The following is an 8,496-nucleotide window of genomic DNA, read 5'->3' on the forward strand; positions in this document are numbered from 1 at the left end:
GCAGGGCAAAGGGAGAGAGATACAGCCGGTCTACACAGAGAGTGGGAGCTGCCCAACTTTTCAAATGAACAAGCATTAGACTGCTAGGATGTGAGGTGGTCCAAGCAACCAATCACTTGGTTGTTAACATAAAGAGTTGGGCAGCTCCCACTCTCTATGCAGACCTGTTGTATTTCTGTCAAGGGAGGAAGGGCCTGTTATTGCAGGGGGCGGTGTTTTAATGGGGTGACTGTGATGTGAGAAGGGGTGAAGCTGTGAGATGAGATGGGGGTCTGTGATTGCAAGAGAGGCTGTGATGTAAGAGGAGACTATGATGTTAGGAGGGGGGCTGTGAGGGGGGAATGTGATGTGAGAATGGGGGAAGCTGTGATGTGGGGGGGGGGGCTGTAATGAGAGGGGGTCTGCAATTGAGCCTGTGATGTAAGGGAGGCTGTGATGTGGGGGGGGGGGGGGCTGGGATTGCGAGTGAGACTGTCATGTAAAGCGAGGACACTGGCATTAAAGGGGGACTGGGGACACTGGTGTGAAAGGGAGGCTGTGATCTGAAGGGGGGCTGTGATGTGAAGGGGAGAACAGAAAACACTGATGTAAAGGGGACTGTGATGTAAGGGGGGCGGGGGCGGAACAATCTGAGACATAGAACATGAGATTCAGACCTCTGCAGGAAGAAAATTTTACTGACCAGACCCTCAGGCCGGGTTCACACCTATGCAAATTGGTTACGGCTTAAACCGCATCCAATTCGCAGAACATTTCTAAATACATTAATTTCAATGAGGCTGGTTCACATATGTGCGATGCATTCGCACTGCGCATTGCCGAAAAAACGTGTGCGTTTTCTAGGCATTGCGGTGCGGCTCAGGTGCAAATTCAGGCCCATTATCTTCTATGGGCATGCATCTGATTCGCAGATGTGTTTAATTTCTCTTCAGGATTTCTCTCATTCACCTTAATACACTTCCCCCCTCCCCCTCCCCTCTCCCAGGTCTCCAGATTCGCAGCTAAAACGGAGATGATCTGCTGAACAGTTCTCTTATCTCTCTGCAGAGATAAGAGAGCTGAAATTCGCACCGCACTAGTGTGAATCCAGCCTCACAAATTTTAATTCAGTACCCCTGCAGTAGAGGTTTTAATACAATTAGAGATGGTCCCGATGTATGAGTCGAACGTAAGATCGACTCGAACATTGGGTGTGCATTTGTTCGTATAACAAATAAACATTTGGGGCGCTCGTGGGAAGTTTGCCCGCTATGGAGCGCCCTATAAATCACTGCGAAATGGCAGTGATTGACAGCTGCTGATTGGCCAAAGCATGCACCTGACCTGTATGCTTTGGCCAATCACAGCGCGATGTGCTTGAGAGCCATGATTGGCCAAAGGCAGGGTGCCTTTGGCCAATCATGGCTCAGGGGCTAAGTCCATGCCCCACACTATATAAGGCTGCAGTTTACACGGCGACCGTTATAGTGAATGAATGGAGATTAGGCAGGTAGTTAGTGTAGTGTGCAGTCAGTCAGTATAGTATATATAATACAGCTCAGAGTATATAGTGCAGTTAGTGTAGTATATATAATACAGTTCCCAGTATATAGTGCAGTCCGTGTAGTATATATAATACAGTTCAGAGTATATAGTGCAGTCACTGTAGTATATATAGTACAGTGGAGAATATATAGTGCAGTCAGTGTAGTATATGTAATACAGTGCATGATATATAGTGCAGTGCAGAGAATATAATACAGTGTATTGAAGTGGTTAACCACTTAAGGACCCCTTCACCCCGATATACGTCAGCAGAATGACACGGCCAGGCACATTCACGTACATGTACGTGGCTCTTTAAGCCAAGCCATGGGGTCGCGGGCGAGCACCCGCGGCGCGCTCCAGCGACTCGGTCCGAAGCTCCGTGACCGCGGGACCCGCGGACCCGATCGCCGCTGGAGTCCCGCGATCGGTCCCTGGAGCTGAAGAACGGGGAGAGCTGTGTGTAAACACAGCTTCCCCGTTCTTCACTGTGGCGGCGTCATCGATCGTGTGATCCCTTTTATAGGGGGACACAATCGATGACGTCACACCTACAGCCACACCCCCCTACAGTTGTAAACACATATTAGGTCACACATAACCTCTTCAGCGCCCCCTTGTGGTTAACTCCCAAACTGCAATTGTCATTTTCACAGTAAACAATGCATTTTAAATGCATTTTTTGCTGTGAAAATGACAATTGTCCCAAAAATGTGTCAAAATTGTCCGAAGTGTCTGCCATAATGTCGCAGTCATGAAAAAAATCGCTGATCGCCGCCATTAGTAGTAACAAAAATAAAATAATAAAAATGCAATAAAACTATCCCCTATTTTGTAAACGCTATAAATTTTGCGCAAACCAACTGATAAACGCTTATTGCGATTTTTTGTACCAAAAATAGGTAGAAGAATACGTATCGGCCTAAACTGAGGACATTTTTTTTTATATATATATATATTTTTGGGGGATATTTATTATAGCAAAAAGTAAAAAACATTGGATTTTTTTCAAAATTGTGATCAAATACCACCAAAAGAAAGCTCTATTTGTGGGAAAAAAAGTATGCCAATTTTGTTTGGGAGCCACGTCGCACGACCACGCAATTGTCTGTTACAGCGACGCAGTGCCGAATCGAAAAACCTGGCCGGGTCCTTTAGCTGCCTAAAGGTCCGGGTCTTAAGTGGTTAAGGAGAACCCTATGACAGAATTAAGAAAAAAACATGTGGGGTCCCCCCAAAATCCATAACAGGCCCTTTGGGTCTGGTATAAATTTTAAGGGGAATTCTACGCCAAAATAAAAGAAAACAGCAATGGGTCCCCCCCAAAATCCATACCAGGCCCTTATCCGAGCATGCAGCCTGGCAGGCCAGGAAAGGGAGGGGGCACTCACTTGTCCCCTTCTGAACCATACAAGACCACTTGCCCACAACATAGGGAGGGTTCTTTGGGGTGCACCCTCTTCCCAAAAACCATGGCTGGTGATGGTGGGGGTCTGCAGGCAGGGGGGCTAATCGGAATCTGGAAGCTTCCTTTAACAAGGGGGGACCCCAGATCCCCCCCTCCATGTGAATTGGTATCGGGTACATTGTACCCCTAACCATTCACCCAAAAAAGTGTGAAAAAGTAAAATCCACAATAGACAGTTTTTGACAATTCCTTTATTAAAAAATAAAATATCCCGTGATGTACATCCATCTTCAATCACGCCGAAAAATAGAAAAAAATTAAAAAGCTCCGCTTCGATGGGAGGCCTCTCACGGAGGCGGAGTATTTTTAGTTTTTTTCTATTTTTCGGGTCCGTCGGGGGGCGTGATTGAAGATGGATGTACATCGCGGGACACTTAATTGTCAAAAACTGTCTCTTGTGGTTTTTACTTTTTAACACTTTTTTTGGTGAATGGGTTGGGGTACAATGTACCCGATACCCACCGCAGACCCCAGCAACCACCAGCCAGGGTTGTCGGAAAGAGACCCTTGCTCCAAAGCACCCCCCCCCCCATGTTGAGGGCATGTGGCCTGGTATGGTTCAGGAGGGGGGGGGGGGCGCTCGCTTGCAGTTTGATCGATAAACCATTTCCATGAGAAAACAGGTCCATTCCTGTGGAAAATCCAATCAAATTTATCCAAACCAATATTATTGTTTGTTGTGTCTTGGTTTTTGGGTGATGGAAACCAATTGAAACAATTGTTTTTAATTAACACCCATGTGGAGAATATGTCTTTGCACCCTTTTTTGTAATTGCGCATTAATTGCTGTGCAAGTGATGGGAAGGAGAAACAGAAAATTGCAGGCAAGGCTTCATGGATCTATTGGCCACAAGAGGGCGCAGAATGACTTCATAAAATAATGCAGCTATCTATCCTTGAAATAGATAGAAAGATAAGTAGCGGTAAGGGCTGCTAATAGACTCTGTACCCCACAGATTACCTTGACTCTGCAAATCCTCCCTTACCTCTGACACCCTGGGTTCCATCATCTCACTAACTGTAGTAGTAAATAGAGACTCGTACAATATTGAAGAAACAGCTCAAATATGTTTACTGTGGGGTAGATTCAGGTACCGCTGCGCACTTCTTACGGAGGCGCAGCGTCCCGTTTTTACCCTGCGCCTACGCAAATTATCTGCGCTACGCTTCATTCATGAAGCAGTAGCTACGTAATTTGCGCGGGCGCTCCTTAAAACTGCCCGGCGTAAGGGCGCGTAATTGAAATGATCCCGTAGGGGGCGTGGATCATTTAAATTAGGCGCGTTCCTGCGCCGAACGTAGTGCGCATGCTCCGTCTGGAAACTTTCCCGACGTGCATTGCGGCAAATGACGTCGCAAGGACGTCATTTGCTTCAAAGTGAACGTAAATGGCGTCCAGCGCCATTCACGATTCACTTACGCAAACGACGTTAAATTTTTAATTTGCGACGCGGGAACGACGGGTATACGTAGCATTGGCTGCCCCTGCTAATAGCAGGAGCAGCCTTACGCGGAACCCGACGAACGGAAACGACGTAAACTGCGTACGCAGGGCTCGCGTAGGGTTGTGAATCGGCGTTAGTATGCAATTTGCATACTATACGCTGACCACTACGGGAACGCTACGGGAACACTACGGGAACGCCACCTAGCGGCCAGCATAAGAATGCAGCCTACGATACGATGGCATAAGAGCCTTATGCCAGTCATATCTTAGGCTGCAGTCGGCGTATCGAGCTCTCTGAATCAGGAGCACTCGATACGCCGGCGCAACTAAGCAATTGCGCTGCGTAACTACGCAGACGCAATTGCTACCTGAATCTACCCCTGTATTAATAAAAAGTACGTATATATCAACTTTGACAGCTAGTAAGAAACACACACAGCTATTTTATCTATACTTATCCATAAAAACACAATATAGTGATGCAAAGTTCCTTTTATTGTGAAATGTGAACAAGTCAACAGGAGGGTAGACAACCAACACTATGGGGGTTATTTACGAAAGGCAAATCCACTTTGCACCACAATGCAATCTACATGTCCAAAGTGCACTTGAAATTGCACTGAAAGTGCATTTGGAAGTGCAGTCGCTGTAAATCTGAGGGGTAGATCTGAAATGAGGGGAAGCTCTGCTGATTTTATTATCCAATCATGTGCAAGCTAAAATCCTGTTTTTTTTTTTCAAGTGAACTTTGCACTTGTAGTTTGCACCTGTTAGTTTAAACCAGGGCTCGTCAAAATCCAGGCGCCAGGTCGCAATGGCGACTGGAAATTGCATCCTGGCGCCTGGATTACACCGCAGCAGTATTCGGATCCATCGGGCTGGCCGATAATTGAGGCCACGGCTTTGCGGCCTGCTGGAGCGGGATAAACACTCCTATTTGCAAACCGGCGCCCTCTGGTGGACATTGCCTCCCTCGTTCTGTCAGTGGAGCTGAAGCCGCCGGCGCCTCCTCCTCTGTGTTTACATCGAGTGAGGAGGAGGAGCCCAAGGGACATACACACCACTGTGTGTACATGTCCGGCCGCGCTGTTCTGAGGTCTGTACACTCTATTAAATAGATGGACATGTGCAGTGGGGGAGAGGTGCCTATGCTGATGGGGGGGGTCTGCACCGAGGGGGTGTCTATACTTCTGGCGTCTGTATTTACTGCGTGGGTCTGTACTAAGGGGGATTCTATACTGATGGGGGGGTCTGCACTAAGGGGGTGTCTATGCTGCGGGGGTCTTTACACTGTGGGGGCTGCACCAAGGGGGTGTCTATACTTCTGGGGTCTGTACATACTGCGGGGGTCTGTACTAAGGGGGATTCTATACTGATGGGGGTCTGCACTAAGGGGGTGTCTATACTTCTGGGGTCTGTACATACTGCAGGGGTCTGTACTAAGGGGGGATTCTATACTGATGGGGGTCTGCACTAAGGGGGTGTCTATGCTGTGAGGGTCTGCACCAAGGGGGTGTCTATACTTCTGGGGTCTGTACTAAGGGGGATTCTATACTGATGGGGGTCTGCACTAAGGAGGTGTCTATGCTGCGGGGGTCTGTACACTGCGGGGGTCTGCACCAAGGGAGTGTCTATACTTCTGGGGTCTGTACATACTGCGGGGGTCTGTACTAAGGGGGATTCTATACTAATGGGGGTCTGCACTAAGGGGGTGTCTATGCTGCGGGGGTCTGTACACTGCGGGGGTCTGCACTAAGGGGGTGTCTATACTTCTGGGGTCTGTACTAAGGGGGTGTGTGTACTGCAGTGTCTGTACTAAGGGGGATTCTATACTGATGGGGGGTCTGCACTAAGGGGGGTGTCTATACTTCTGGGGTCTGTACTAAGGGGTGAATCTATACTGATGGGGGGTCTGCACTAAGGGGGGGATTCTGTACTGAGGAGGAGAGGGTCTGTACTGAGGAGGAGAGGATCTGTACTGAGGGGAGGACTATAGTTGGTGGAAGGGGGAGTAACACCATTTTTTTCTGCACCAGGTGACACCAATCCTAGTAACGCCACTGTCAGAGCCACCCCATAAGTGTCATCTGTCAGTGCTACCCCATCAGTGCAGCCCATCAGCGTCACCTATCAGTGCATATCAGTAAGTGCCACCTGTCAGTGCCCATCAGCACAGCCTATCAGTGCTTATTAGCGCAGCCTCATCAATGTCGCCTAACAGTGCCCATCAGTGCAGCCTATCAGTGCCCATAAGTGCCACCTAATCTGTGTAGCCCATTAATGCTTATCAGTGCAGCCTCATCAGTGCCCATTAGTGCCACCTGTCAGTGCCACCTCAGTGCCGCATATCAGTGCCCATCAGTGCAGCCTTTTAGTGCCCATCAGCGCCATCAGTGCTTATCAGCATCGCCCATCAGTGCCGCCTATCATTACCCATCAGTGCCATCTAATCAGTGGAGCTCATCAACGCAGCCTCATCAGCATTGCCTGTCAGTGCCACCTATCAATGCAGCCTCATCAGTGCCACCTGTCAGTGCCAATCAATACAGCAAACCAATGCCCATAAGAGCAGCCTCATCAGTGCCACCTTATTTTTTTTTACTTTTTTGGTCTTTTTTCGCTTGGCACCAGGCCCGAGCAATTCATATTGCCTGATGCACCAGACATGCTGTTCTGGGCGCTGGACAGCTGATTAAAAAAACTGGCTCCTAACTTTTTTAGCTGGCTCCTAGATTCTAAGCAAATTTGTTAAGCCCTGGTTTAAACTCTTTCCAATCTTCCCATCTCTTATTAAAGACATCTCTTGTGTCTTCATAACTATGTCCAAGATATTCCATATTTTGTGTCTCTTCTATCCTATCAAACCACTCCCCTATCTTTGGGCTATCTACTTCCCTCCAGTTCTTTGGTATCAGGCTTTTATCAGCATTCATCATGTGGATTGTCATTGACTTTATATATTCTTTTTTTTTTTTTTTTTCAACTATAAATTTTTTATTATATCAATAAAATAGTACATACATACAGCAAAAGCATAAATGACAGAGTTGCAGTACAAACAAAACAGCAGAGATATAATCAGATCTGTAAAGGCTGTGCTTGTAAACATGGTACGGGCCTTGATGACCTAGACCAGTCTACCCCAACTGGGTTCTAACTGTAGGACTGGAAGGACATCACGATAAGTAATGGTACAGCCTGTACTATAGAAAGAGTAAAAATAAATAAATAAAGATAAAAATAAAAGTAAAATAAATACAAACAAAATATCCACTATAAACTAATAAAAAATTCATTGCTCTACACCTGCATACTGCTTAATACTAAGCATAAATGTTTTCAAAAACTCAAGTAGAAATTAAATATTGCAATCTTTTAAATAGGCGGAGGCTCTATGATGTGTTAGCCATGTTTTCCATTTTTTCCTAAAAGAGGGGATTGTGTGGTTTTTATAAGCTAGCATCAGCTCGAATTGAGCTTGGGTATTCACTCTATTTATAACCGTGGAAATATTAGGTGCTTCTGTGGATTTCCATAGTTTAGTAACAGTTAGTCTCGAGGCTATCAAGATATGGGTCACGACAGTTCTATAAATGGTAGGGTATATCTCCAGGTCAATGCCCAGTAAAGCTGAGGCAGGTGTAAGCGTAAGCAGGTTGCCTGTGAAATCTGCTATGAAGGATGATATTGAGTTCCAAAAGCTTCTCAGTGATTTGCAACTCCAAAGAGTGTGTAGGAGGTTTCCAGTTTGTTCTTTGCACCTCCAACAAATGTCGGACATTGTAGGGTAGATTTTAGATAGCCTGTAGGGAGTTAGATACCATCTATTGGTAATTTTTTGGGCGTTATCCCAATGTTCGATGCATGAAGATGCATTTTTAATTGTCTGGAATGATTTTTTCCATTGATCCCAGGAAAAGGATACGTCTAAGTTTTTTTCCCATTTTATCATATGAGTGTTTTTTTCAACTGGCTGGGATGAAAGTATGTTATAGAAGTATGAAATACCTTTTTTAACGTAATCCCTTTGTTGGGATAAATAATCCCAGATTAACGA

This window comes from Rana temporaria, chromosome 6 (genome assembly GCF_905171775.1).
Source record: "Rana temporaria chromosome 6, aRanTem1.1, whole genome shotgun sequence".
Taxonomy (NCBI): Eukaryota; Metazoa; Chordata; class Amphibia; order Anura; family Ranidae; genus Rana; species Rana temporaria.